Raw genomic sequence first — 12,719 nt, forward strand, 5'->3', positions numbered from 1 at the left:
ACACAAACTACATACGCACATAGCAGGTGCGCCGAACAATCACATAGTAATCACATATTTTAAGGTGCACTACAATTAGAGAGGGAGGGCACAGAAATAGGGAAGTAAAGGAAGGGAAGAGCGAGGGAAGGGAAAGAAAGGGGGAGGGTGGGTAGGGAGAAGGAGAGATAGAAGTAAGGGGGGAATGGGGCTAGAACTCTGATCACATGCCTCTCCACAGTATTTATGTAAACGATTGTGCCAAGGTTCTCTGGTCTATTCATCTGCCTGGGTATTTTTTATGTTAAATGTATATTGATCTATTTATTTATGTATTTATATAAATCCTTATATATATCTTTTTTTTTCTTTTTTTCTGTACTCTGTATATATGTGTTCTTATATGTCCGATTTTTTTTTTTTTTAATTATGTATGTGTGTAGATGAAAATGAAAAATAAAAATAGAAATAAAAAAAAAAATTATTGTCTGTGATTGGAACCTCTGCAGTGTGAATCCTGTTCTACCCCTTTCACATCGCAAAATGCAGGGTTGCTCTGGGACTTTGAAACGGTTCAGTCCCTGGGCAACCCTGCATTTTACTCTGTTCACATCCCCTCAGCGGACTGCCAATATTGCCGGCTCGCTGACCTCACCCAGGGGCGTGTCAGAGCATCATCGGGGGAGGTGGAGGAGGCAATGCTTAGTGCTGGCGCTGCTCCAAGCACTGCCTCCTCCATTGGTGTGAACGGGAAACGGGTCACTCCACCTTATTAACCTGTTCACACCGCAAAGCAACACGGCAATGAACCGGTAAGAACCCTTCTTTTTTACTGGTTCATATTGCCGTGTTGCTACCGCTTTGCAGGACCCAGTAACCCCTTTCACATCGCACCAATTACCGGGTCAAACCGGCAAGAAACCGGCATGAACCTGGTAATCACAGTAGGTGCGATGGGAAAGGGGTATAGGTTGCTTTTTATTTTACCCTTGTATGTCCTATTGTCATGTATTGCTAATTGCACATTGTAACCTGCGTAGTGCACCCAAGATGGCCGCCTGGCCTGGGACTCTCCTGTGTGGAAAGAGCCGTGACTGGTTCTGATAATTTTGCAATGATCTCTCCTAATCCCAATGTGCGTAGGAGGAATAATCCTTGGCATTGATAACACAAAATGTCTGTCACACATTTGTATTTTATTCATTGTTTCTGTATTCTCTGAAAAAGTAAACTTCTGTAATACGTTCATGTTATCTGTAACGTGTCTTGTGCCGAACTGGAGAAATTACTGTAGAAATACAATTCTTCTTCTTTTTCTTCTTCTTCTTCCTTTGTTAAATCTTCTTTTTATTTGTATTTATTATTATTATTATTATTATTATTAATCAGGAGTTAATAACCCATATATCATATAACCGACTTGCATTATTCACATACAACACATACAAATATAATGTTTCCCTACCAAACCTTGAGCACATATTAGTCGGAGGCATTGATTCATTACTCCATAAGCCCCGCCCATTTGTATGGTCACCTCAGTGATCGGGGTTTAAGCTTACTCCATAAGCCCCGCCCATTTGTATGGTCACATCAGTGATCAGGGTGTAAGCCTACTCCGTAAGCCCCTCCCATTTGTATGGTCACATCAGTGATCAGGGTGTAAGCCTACTCCATACGCCCCTCCCATTTGTATGGTCACCTCAGTGATCAGGGTGTAAACCTACTCCATATGCCCCTCCCATTTGTATGGTCACCTCAGTGATCAGGGTGTAAGCCTACTCCATAAGCCCCTCCCATTTGTATGGTCACCTCAGTGATCAGGGTGTAAGCCTACTCTATAAGCCCCACTCATTTCTATGGTTACCTCAGAGATCAGGGTGTAAGCCTACTCCATCCCCATTTGTATGGTCACCTCAGTGATCAGGGTGTAAGCCTACTCCATTTACTTTCCATTACCACCTCTAATCTCATTTACCCACCAGCCCTCACTGCGACCTCCTGACCTTTTGGAGCATTTATTAATATAAATAAAGACAAATTCACACAAAATATATTTAATAAATAAATTCAAACTTTTATTTTAAGTAAAATGTATATATTATTTTTGCTCTGCATTATAAAATAGGGAATACTGGAACAGGATTGTTCCAGAACTCTTACACACTTGTCCTATAAGAGGAACAAGATGGTGGAGTCATCCATCAGCGCTCAGGAGAGGAAAAACCCCCTGTGGGGGAAACCTCTGGGGACCCATGGCTGACGGACTGCCCGTCCCTCTAGGCATTAAGAGACTTTGCAGAGTTTGCCCAAACCACCCACCCACTAACCTTATATAACCCGTCATCCCTTCTGTCACCACAAATCTGTATTTTAACTTTTTTCCCAGATGATGAAGAACGCACCCGATGGCACCGGGGGGCACGCGCATGTCCACAGTAATGGGGGGGAGAGACAAGGTAGGGGGGAGAGACAGACAAGGTAGGGGGGCGAGACAGATAAGGTAAAGGGGCGAGACAGACAAGGTAGGGGGCGAGAGAGACAAGGTAGGGGGAAAGAGACAAGGTAGCTAGCTACCCATTAGTATTAGGACTCTATGTAAGAATCAGTCAGAACCCCTTTAGGACTCGTCTCTGGTGCTATAAGGGGTTAGGGCTGCAATGATATATATAGGACAGCTCTAACTCTGTTTCCTATGTCCCCACCGGGTCTGATCTCTATACACATACACAGACGGCCGTCATGTATGTGCATTAGTCAGTAACCCATTGCCAACAGGCTGCTGGCAACACAGCAGAGGATACAGCGGAGGAGGGGACACCGCTGGTCCTCGCTGGAAAGATACTGTGTGTGATGGTAAATACCAGCGGCATATCCTGTGTATCACACTGACACTAACACAATATACTGCCAGAATTTAGTATCACTCTTACATGGAGCCCAAACTATGATAAATCTATAACAACAGTATCAGATAATAACAAAGTAATGGGTACAGCACCATATACATCTCTCCCACCTCTGCACATTAATAAGTAGGGCTCCGTACGGGGACTTGATGCAGCATAGGACACCTTGTGCCTTGCGACACGTCCTAACCGCTCCATACAGGGTTTATTCAGCGTCTCCAGACACTGCCCTTAGGTGTCCCAGGTACAGCCCTAGTGACTGCTTAGTACTGTCCCCCTAGGTGGGAGATTTGTTTGTATCCAATACTGTCCTGTCGGTCAGGTGATCAGTCATATATTACAGTAGTCGCACTCCGAGTCTGCCGCCGCATCGCACTAACCTGCCCTTATCTCTGTCCAGTCACTAACCTTATGTGAGTATGTCCTCCTGCTGCTGAGCTGCGCAATGCCCGGAGTCCTGTGAGGTGAATGAGTGAGACAGCCTCAGTACAGCTCTGATCTAGGCAGTCCCCATTATGACATCACTATACCCTCACAGACCCCACCAGATTGGCCAGGGCTGGCTGTTTGTGGTTTGAGGCCCATTATGACATCACAGATCCTTTGTCTTTTGCATGACTGACCTAATTTAAATATTACATTCACATCAGAATCTAATGTATTATTTGATGGAAGGATTTCCCTATAAATCTTTGGGAATGTGAGGTTTTATATGAACACAATTTTCACTGTAGTTACATTGTTTTCTAGCAAGGGTGGCCAGATTTTTGTGTCCCAGGATAATACCTCCCAACATAACCCATTCCAGGAGGGACAAGATGCTCTCTTTCTGGACATCCATGTCAGTGGCAGTTGCAGGGCTGCAGCACAGTTCACAATTCAGGTAGGGGAGCCCCACCAACTGCCACCCTAAACACCACAGTCTGGACTCACTGGCAGATGTGGCTCCCCTTTTGAATTTGCGACATTGGTGCAGTCCCACCTCTGCAACTACCACTGGCAGCAAGTCCAGGAGCAGAGCATTTTGTCCCTCCTGTATTGGGTCATGTTGGGAGGTATGCGGGATCAACTTTTAGTTCACATATTTAGCGGAGATCTACCATTGTCAATGGGCCTGATTCGGAGGTGGCCCATGTACTGATATTTTGTTTTGCTATTTTCCGCATGCATGAAAGTACCGGAAACTGCAGACCCGTAAATCTAACTGTACGATGGCGGGCACAGTTGCACATGGCATTGCTGCCAGTAGAGATGGTAACTGTATATTTCTGCAGTTATAAATACATAAGAATCAACAACTGCACATACATACATACATACATACATACATACATACATACACAAACATACCTACATGCATACATACATACATACATACATACACACAGACATACATATACACAGGGCTATTTTTCAGCAGGCTCCAGCAGGAACTGTGGCCCTTATTCTAGTTCACTCTTTCTGACAAAATATTTCTTAGATGGACAAAACCATGTGCACTGCAGGTGAGGCAGGTGTAAAACCCCACCCAAATCTAATCATCTCTGCACAAGTAACACCTGCCTCACCTGCAGTGCACATGGTTTTGTCCATCTAAGAAATATTTTGTCAGAAAGAGTGAACTAGAATAAGCGCCACAGTTCCTGCTGGAGCCTGCTGAAAAATAGCCCTGCATATACATATACATACATACATACATACATACATACATACATACATACATACATACGGATATACATACATATCCAAACATACATACATACATACATTCACACATACATATACATACATACATACGGACATACATACATACCCAAACATACATACATGCATACATACATAGCATCCACGTCTGAACCAGGATCACAGGCACTATGCTTCCCACAATAGATTTTGTTTTGCCGATCGCTCTTACAAACATAGGGCCATATTCTGCTTGCCTCGCTCGGACACCAGCTCAGGAATTCTCTTAGGCTCATGCCTGTGAGCCTGCCTGTGAGCCTGCCTAAGTAGGACCTCTCAGTGAACTGATTAACAGGGGCCTAGTGTCCACCTAATATTGGGAAAGGAAGACTGCACCCAGGCCTAATTCCTATATATGAGGCCACAGGCCTAGTGCCTGACTATGAGCCCATGGGCTTACCACCCAAATACAGGGCCTCACACCAAACACCCAGGTGATAGGGGCCTCATGCTTGGTGTTTGGATGAGGGGGGCCATGGGCCAGGAGGGCCCAGTTTATTGTGGCCAAGGGACAGGAGGGACAGACTATTTAGCCATGGGACAAGAGGGCTAGCCAAAAATGCCCCATGGGCCAAGAGGGCCCAACTATTGTGCCTACAGGCTGAAAGGGCCTGAATATGCCATATGGGCCTAATGCCCAAATACATGGTGGTCTAGGGAAAGGTAGGTAGCCACCGGCCGCCTACCTGGAGCTGGAAGAGGCCACATGGGGGAGCTTTGTCAGCTCTATTGCTTTCCACCCCTGCTGACCTCTCCAGTACCAGCCACCATCTTCTGCCGCTGGCCCTTCCTGGCCGGTGGCAGCGCTGCTTCTTTTCTTTTGCCAGCCGGCGGTGGCGATCTTCTTTCTTGATCACGCCGGATTTCTTCACACTGCCTCCGCCATCTTTGGAACTTCTGAAGAGCTCCCACATTACATCTGGGCAAACGCACTCCCTTCTTCTGCCTCCTGGCAGCGTCTGACGTCAGATGCCGGAGGTTGGGCCAACTACGGTGTGGTGAGTGCTGAATGGCTTGCCGTGGCCATTCCTTTTGGCCTCCAATTCGGGAGGCATGTTTGGCTCCCAAATGGCATCAGTTTTTGAATGCTGCTGGCAGTGTTTCTCATTGGTGGCCGTATTGGCGCAAATTTCAAAATGCCGTGCTGCTCCCTGTCGCTGCATACAGTCCAGCGATGGGAACCAAAGCCTGCTGAGGACAGAGCTCACTCTAATCCGGGAGCTGCTGCTGCTCCAGTGCTGGTAGCAGGGAAGCTGTTCAAGCACTGGGGCACACCTTTCCAGAGACACTTTGCAGAAACTATTGGGCAGTGACTGCAGGTAACACACCACTTTCACCAATACAACTTAAATGAAGTTGAAATTAATGAAAAATCTATTGAGGCAGACTAAAGAAAACATAAATATATTCCAATGAAAAACATTAATTATTTAAGGTGTTAAGCAAATAAGTTAATAAATGAGCTGAAGATCATCCTTAGGTGAAGTAAGAACGAAAATATTATCTCAGGTCCCAGAGGCATTATAAAATGTCACTGCATTAATGAGTCTTTGTAACCTTCTGGCTCACTGTTTATTTATTAGTGTGATGTACATTAGTGTTTTCTCTGGAAAGCTCTGGTTCCTCTTTCTCCATAAGTATTTGCAAATAAGACGTTGGTTGCAATCCAATATATTCCAGAATAAAGAGAAAGAGGTACTACCAAGGGAGATAGTGGCTCAAATAACTGGAGCACGAAAGAAAGCGGGAATCTCCTTTTGGTATAAGGCTCTAACTCAAGAAAAAGAGGAAAGGAAAACCAGATGGCAAACTAAGTGGGAACAAGACCTAAACTTTTCCCTTGAACTGAAACAATGGGATCAACTATTCGGAATGATACACCGAATGTCCAAAACATCTATTCATACGGAAAGATATCTTAAGATATTTTATCATGCATATTACACACCAGTTAAGATGCATAGAATCTTTAGGGAGCAAACGGATGTGTGTTGGAGATGCTCTATAGAATGTGGAGATCTCATACACATCTTTTGGTCCTGCAAGAAATTAGAGGGATTTTGGACAGACATGGAATTTTTTTTATCTGAGCTTATGGGAACGAGACTGCGTTTAACCGCCCCAATGGTTCTCTGACATATCGGGGTGTCTAGTTTGGCACAGGCAAAGAAGTACTTGTTGAACCAAATTCTTAGCGCCATCATAACAACCATAGCACAGCTATGGAAACAAGACCAGCCCCCTACACTACAGATGGTAATAAACAAAATAAAGTTTAATTTTAAGATGGAAACGCTGAACAATCCAGGAAACTCTAAAATATGTAAACTATGGAGAGATTGGGAGAAGATACAGTATAACCATTGGGGAAGAATATTGATAGACATTAAGAGAAACCTAAAGAGGAGCCCAGACTTAAGACTCCTAATTACCCTATCCCTCCCCCTCCCGTTGTATTATAGATTGAAGAAATTATTAACCCAGTAAACCTTGACTCTCGAGAATTGTAACCTGTCTTGATATGTATGTTTGTAAGTCATGTATTGTATCTGTATGTGTATTGTCTAAAAAGTTAACAGGCAAATGTGTAATTCTATTGTCTGTATTAACGCTTTAAAAAAAAAAAAAACTGAAATCAAAATTTAAAATGCAAAAAAAATAAAATGTCACTGCATTAATGAGTCTTTGTAACCTTCTGGCTCACTGTTTATTTATTAGTGTGATGTACATTAGTGTTTTCTCTGGAAAGCTCTGGTTCCTCTTTCTCTTTCCTGTGCCATAATTCAGGTAAATGGGTTGTACACCCGGTATACGGCCTCCTCTAGCATCCCCCCCAAAAAAAACCTGCAAGAGGGCGGACATTTTATGAATGAGATTTTTCATAGCAGCAGGAGCCGAGCCAGGAGGAGTGCCAGGACCGCAGAGATCTGCGGGTCCCGGTTACAGAGGCGGCGGTGGCAGCAAGAGGCCATGGGGGTAAGGCGGGGGGAACTTTCTTGGGGGGGGGCGAGCCAAAATTCCCAGAGGGGGGTGTGCTATGTCTGAAGTTATGCCTCTAATTTAATCTCTGGCCCCTGATCAATCTGTTTCTACGGTATCGCTCTGGAGATCAGGTCTGAATAACCCATCTGGGTATAATTAATGGTATTTTCAATGTTGAGAAATACAGGTAGGTACTTATCAATCATGCAATACCATAAGGCATCTTATTGGCTCCAAATTGATTCTGCAGCAGGACAAGGCCTCAAACAACCAATGTCATTAAGAACTATCTAATTATTAATAGTAATAATAATAATTTTATTTATATAGCGCATTTCTCCCATAGGACTCAAAGTTGCTCTACAGGCATCTGAAAAATGGTACATTGTACAGGATATTGGTATTATGGAATATAGAAAACAACACATAAATAGTTAAAAACCACAAAAAAACCTAGAAAACACAGTCAGCATATTGCAGGTTTGGTGCAGATATTTTGGGTAATAAAATTCACGCAGTGGCGGTTTTTACCTCAAGCAGCCCATAGAACCTATGCATCCATGGGTCCTGATGTCTTTCATCTACATTATTGTATAGGCATTGGGACCATGGCGCAGCCAGCAGCAGCCCCTCTCCTACTATAAGAAAGGAGCCGCCTCTGCTTCCACGGATCATATTCCACTCACGAAAGGTACTAAAGCTCGGAGTTAGGTCTAAACATTAGATCCATGCATTTTCAACCCATCCACGAGGGGAGGCAGCAATGTTGGGCATTCTACAGAGGTTACTCTGTAGAAGGTTTACCATGCAAGGACCCATGGCACACATGAGATGTTTGGTTTTATTTAGAGATAGGGACACCCAATATAAATGTGGCCCTGGGGTAGGAAAGAGGCCAGACAAGGGTTTACTTTGGTGCCATGTTGGCGAGCCCCCTTTTCTCCTACCTTTGGCACAGCAGGCAGACAGGAGCCAGCAGAGTAGCAAGCAAGCGGTAGCAAGATGGCGGCTGCAATCTGGTGAGCGGTCTCAGCTCCTTACTTAGGGGGAGATTCTCTAAAGAAGAAATGAGGTAGAAACCTTGTTATCAGGGTTTTTACCGCATTTCTGTATGCTCTAAAGCCCCCCCCCCCCCCCGCAGTGTCACCGCTGCGGAGGGAAAAGCATATGGGCTTCTTACCGCAGCGCTGTGTGAGGGATCCCTCCTAGCATGCCCTGCGGCCGGCACCGTGCTCTGCACATGCACAGATGGACTCCCGGGTCACAGACCCGGAAGTCCAGCACCGGCACCGCATCGCAAGGGACAGCACTTATCGCAAGAGCTGTCCCTTGCATTAATGATTGCATATGTTAGAGCATATGCGATCATTAAGAATGCGATGTCCGGCGAAGGGGGGGGGGCGTTAGAGGGCTGCGGATGTTAGAACATCCCGCCATTAGTCACTTCATGTGGGCTTTATGTGGGGAACGCATCCAGGAAGCGCACTGTGATGCTGACCAGTGTAAATCTGGTGGTTGCAGACAGATGTTATTGCATTTGGAGATCAGCATGGTGGGTATTCCTGGGGGGAGCACCATAACGATGCTGTGGCGAGCGGCAGTCATGGCTAAAATTCAGAGCAAAGAAGAACAAGGAGTCCTGGAAGTGATTATATGGCCCCCACAGAGCCCTCATCTCAACATTATCTGTTCTGTCTGGGAATACTTGAAGAGACAGAAGAATTGGAGCAAACCTACATCGACAGAAGATCTGTGGTTAGTTCTTCAAGATATTTGGGACAGCCTCCCTGCCGAGTTCCTTCAAAAACTGTGTGCAAGTGTACTTAGAATAATTGCCGTTGTTTTGAAAGCAAACGGTGGTCACAGCAAATACTGATTTGATTTAGATTTCTATTCTGTTCATTCGCTTTGCATTCTATTAATTGATAAAAGTTAAAAATTATAAACACTTCTATTTGTAATTTCTAGCTTTCATTTCATCTGTATTGAGCATGGCTTTTTGCTGATGATAATAAACTTGACTATTTTTGAAAGCATTCATACTTTGCGGAATGTTTTTTCAAACGTGCCCAAAACTTTTGCACAGTATTGAAACCACTGAGAGGGAAGCATTTATAAGCCCATCAAGGAAGTCGTGTGGCTTAGAAAGGCACAAGGGGTGAGGTTATATACCCTCTGTGCCAAGAAAGAAATCAAAATCAAAACATCAATGCATTGATGGAAGTGAACCATTGGATGACTACTATCAATGGGAAAACCATCAGCCATTGATACTGTAGTTGTTAGTCATCGAAAGTTTATGGCCATCTCCATCCCAATTTAGAGACATTATTGGCCAGATGTAATAGCCTCTGAGTTCAGTGGCCGTGCAGGATGCCAGCTGAACTCAGAGGTTATTTTAAAAGGGGCAATCCATTTACAAGGCAAAACCCTCGATGGCATATGATTGCTCCTTTAAAAAAAAACAAGTTTGGCCGGCATTCCATATGGCCGCTGAATTCGGAGGCTATTACATTTGGCCATATGAGCCCTCCAGTCTGTGAAGTATGTAGGTATAGAGGGTGCAATGTTTGGAGATACACCCCAACTATCAGTGACATGTAGCTCTGGAAAGTATTGTTATTTCACACACAAAAACATTGTGTTTTTCATTAGGAATGTGGCTAGAAATTCACAGACTGAATCTTTGGGGATTTTTATTATGCATAGTTCCAACCAATAGATTGTCTTATACTGCAAGTATATTATTCCTGATCGTATGTAAAGTTTCCCCATAGCCTGAAGTACGTCTGTTAATCGTGTTTTATTTGCATCAAAACAGATTGCACCACTTCTGTTCTTAAACCACAGACAGAATGTCAGTTAAGAAACCACAAGTTCTCATTGTTCTCATTGCAGCTGAATCTCCTGTGTCTACAAGGCCAGGCCCCTTCTCACTACGTACTGTACCTCAGGAAGGTTGCTAAACACTTTCTTGTGGTTAGTGCAGGAGGCCATCCAAGCTCCTGGGGCGAAAGCTGGGCCCTGACCACGGGGAATTACTCTGCATCTCTTACTGCAAGCTTGGAATCTGTAAATGCAGAATAGTGTGGTTTAATGGTTTGATATTGTTACAAACCTGATACCCAAAGAAACAATCAAATCTTACTTTCTATTCACCACAAACTAATTATTCTCAGCCACAGTAATGTGTTTATAGGAGACAAAACCATTTTTCTTCAAACATTATTTCTATTATTTTGGCTATCCATTTAATAGCCCTTTTACACAGAGGTTTTTTGCTTTGTGGACCCGGGTCAGCGTCGGTGTAAAAGAGGTAGCTGAAAAAAACACAGGTCCATATCCCCACGAATCCTACCCTGGTAGCAACATGGGGAGGACCCGGGTGAAGGGCTGTGGAAACTGGTATGCAAGGTCATCAGACCCGGCTCCCGTTTACAGCAATGGGGGAGCCCATCCTCCAGACCGCAGCATTTGGGGAGGGGGGTTGCACACAGTCTCTGCTGCTGTCTGTTGTACTGTCCAGACAGCAGTGGAGCCGGGGAGGAGGTGCATGGATGCCTGTGTGCGGTATCCATTCACCTCGCGGATGGGGGAGCTGGCGGTGCACGGAGGCTGGGAGTAGCCCAGCAGTTTACCTTGGTTGCTGGGTTTCCCCCAGCACGGCGATCGGCGAAAAATCATGGATCCGACCTGGATTGGAATGAAAAGCATGTCATCTCAGTCACACCCCCTATTACATAGACCACACCCCTTTTTGGGCATGTGCGACTATGCCTTGCGAGCATCTCTGAAATCAAAAAGTTTATATGTATGTCCCAGAGTGTTTTCTTGGAACATTTTGCAGGGAGATACAACGGCAGCCGTAGGCACCAAAACTGTGGGTGCTCCGGGACCCGAGCACCCACGGAAAGTGAGGAGCACCCACGGCACGGGCCACGGCAGCGGGGTCCCAGCAGCGGATATGCTGTCAGCAGCGGGGGTCCCTACAGCGGATGGGAACTAGTAGAGGTATTACCGCTGCCAGTATCCCCCCGACGGCAAGCAGCGGGTGAGTCCCGGGGGTGGGGGTGATAGTCTGGGGGGGTTAGTCTGTGGGAGCACCCAAGAGAAAAATCGTAAATCGGCACCCCTGACAGCAGCAACATCAGGCATGTAAATTACATAAAGTATACACTGTATCTGTATGTCATACCTGCATGCTCTACTGCAAGTGTTGAGAGACTCCATTTTTACGGGCAGCCCAATGCATCAATGCGTAGATCTTCCGCACCCATCTGAATTTGCGTCATTTAGCCTCGCCTCTCCCGCAGCCCATGAATATAGCCATGTTAATGCATTTGCATACCTGCCAATTGTCCCAATTTTTGCAGGAACGTCCCATTTTTGTCCCGCGGTGGGGGTGGGAGGCAATTGGGAGTCCCTTCTGCCACCTGTCGCAGCGGTGAATGGACGCTATGCACATGTCTATTCCTGTAGGCAGAGGGAGCTGGGGCATGGCCAGCACAGAGCCATGGGCCATGCCCCCACAGCAGCAAAATGGGTCCCTCTTTAAGATCCTCTAATGTTGGGGTGGGAGGTATTGTTCTTTTTTTATCTATATAATCATATGCAAAATAAAGGAGGTTTGTTTTTGATCCTGTTTTTGCTATATAATAAAGTGACTTTTAATAACATCCCCCCTGTCTAAAATATGCTGCTAAATGACTTATACCAAATACCAAAGCATCTACTGTGTGCCTATTTTTAGCCTCTGTGGTTTTTATATGTAATGTCACAAAGACATATTGTAAATAAAGATCAAAAGTTGATGGATTCAATAACAACATCAAAACAAAACAAGTTCCAGAGGAGAGACATTCTGCCCAATTCTTCCATGTAGGAACCTTTCAAACAGTATCTTCCTGCAACCACCGGCCTGGAACAGCGCCTCGTACTGTGACGTCCCTCACAGGTGTCCTATTGTGTCTTGCACGGGAGCAACCTTTTTTCTTTTCCTATTCTCCATTAAAGCAGATGTTATGGACGAGTTCAGAGCTTTGGTCCTCCTACAGCTACTATTTTAGGAACAGATGATAATAGCAGATGCATGTGATCAGAGAATAA

General features: G+C 44.9%; 1 long non-coding RNA gene across 1 annotated transcript in view; it reads right to left on the reverse strand.

Moving 5' to 3' along the window:
• Positions 1 to 2,494: 2,494 nt before the first annotated feature.
• The window catches only part of LOC146020625 (uncharacterized), a 41,096-nt gene continuing 30,871 nt past the window's right edge, over positions 2,495 to 12,719 (reverse strand). Inside the window, exons 3-4 of the long non-coding RNA XR_014450818.1 lie at positions 10,563 to 10,683; positions 2,495 to 3,345 (exon numbers count right to left, since the gene is read on the reverse strand). This is a non-coding gene — a long non-coding RNA (uncharacterized LOC146020625). The remainder of the gene's footprint in view (positions 3,346 to 10,562; positions 10,684 to 12,719) is intronic.

This window comes from Crinia signifera, chromosome 7 (genome assembly GCF_055691185.1).
Source record: "Crinia signifera chromosome 7, ASM5569118v1, whole genome shotgun sequence".
In the NCBI taxonomy this organism is placed as follows: domain Eukaryota; kingdom Metazoa; phylum Chordata; class Amphibia; order Anura; family Myobatrachidae; genus Crinia; species Crinia signifera.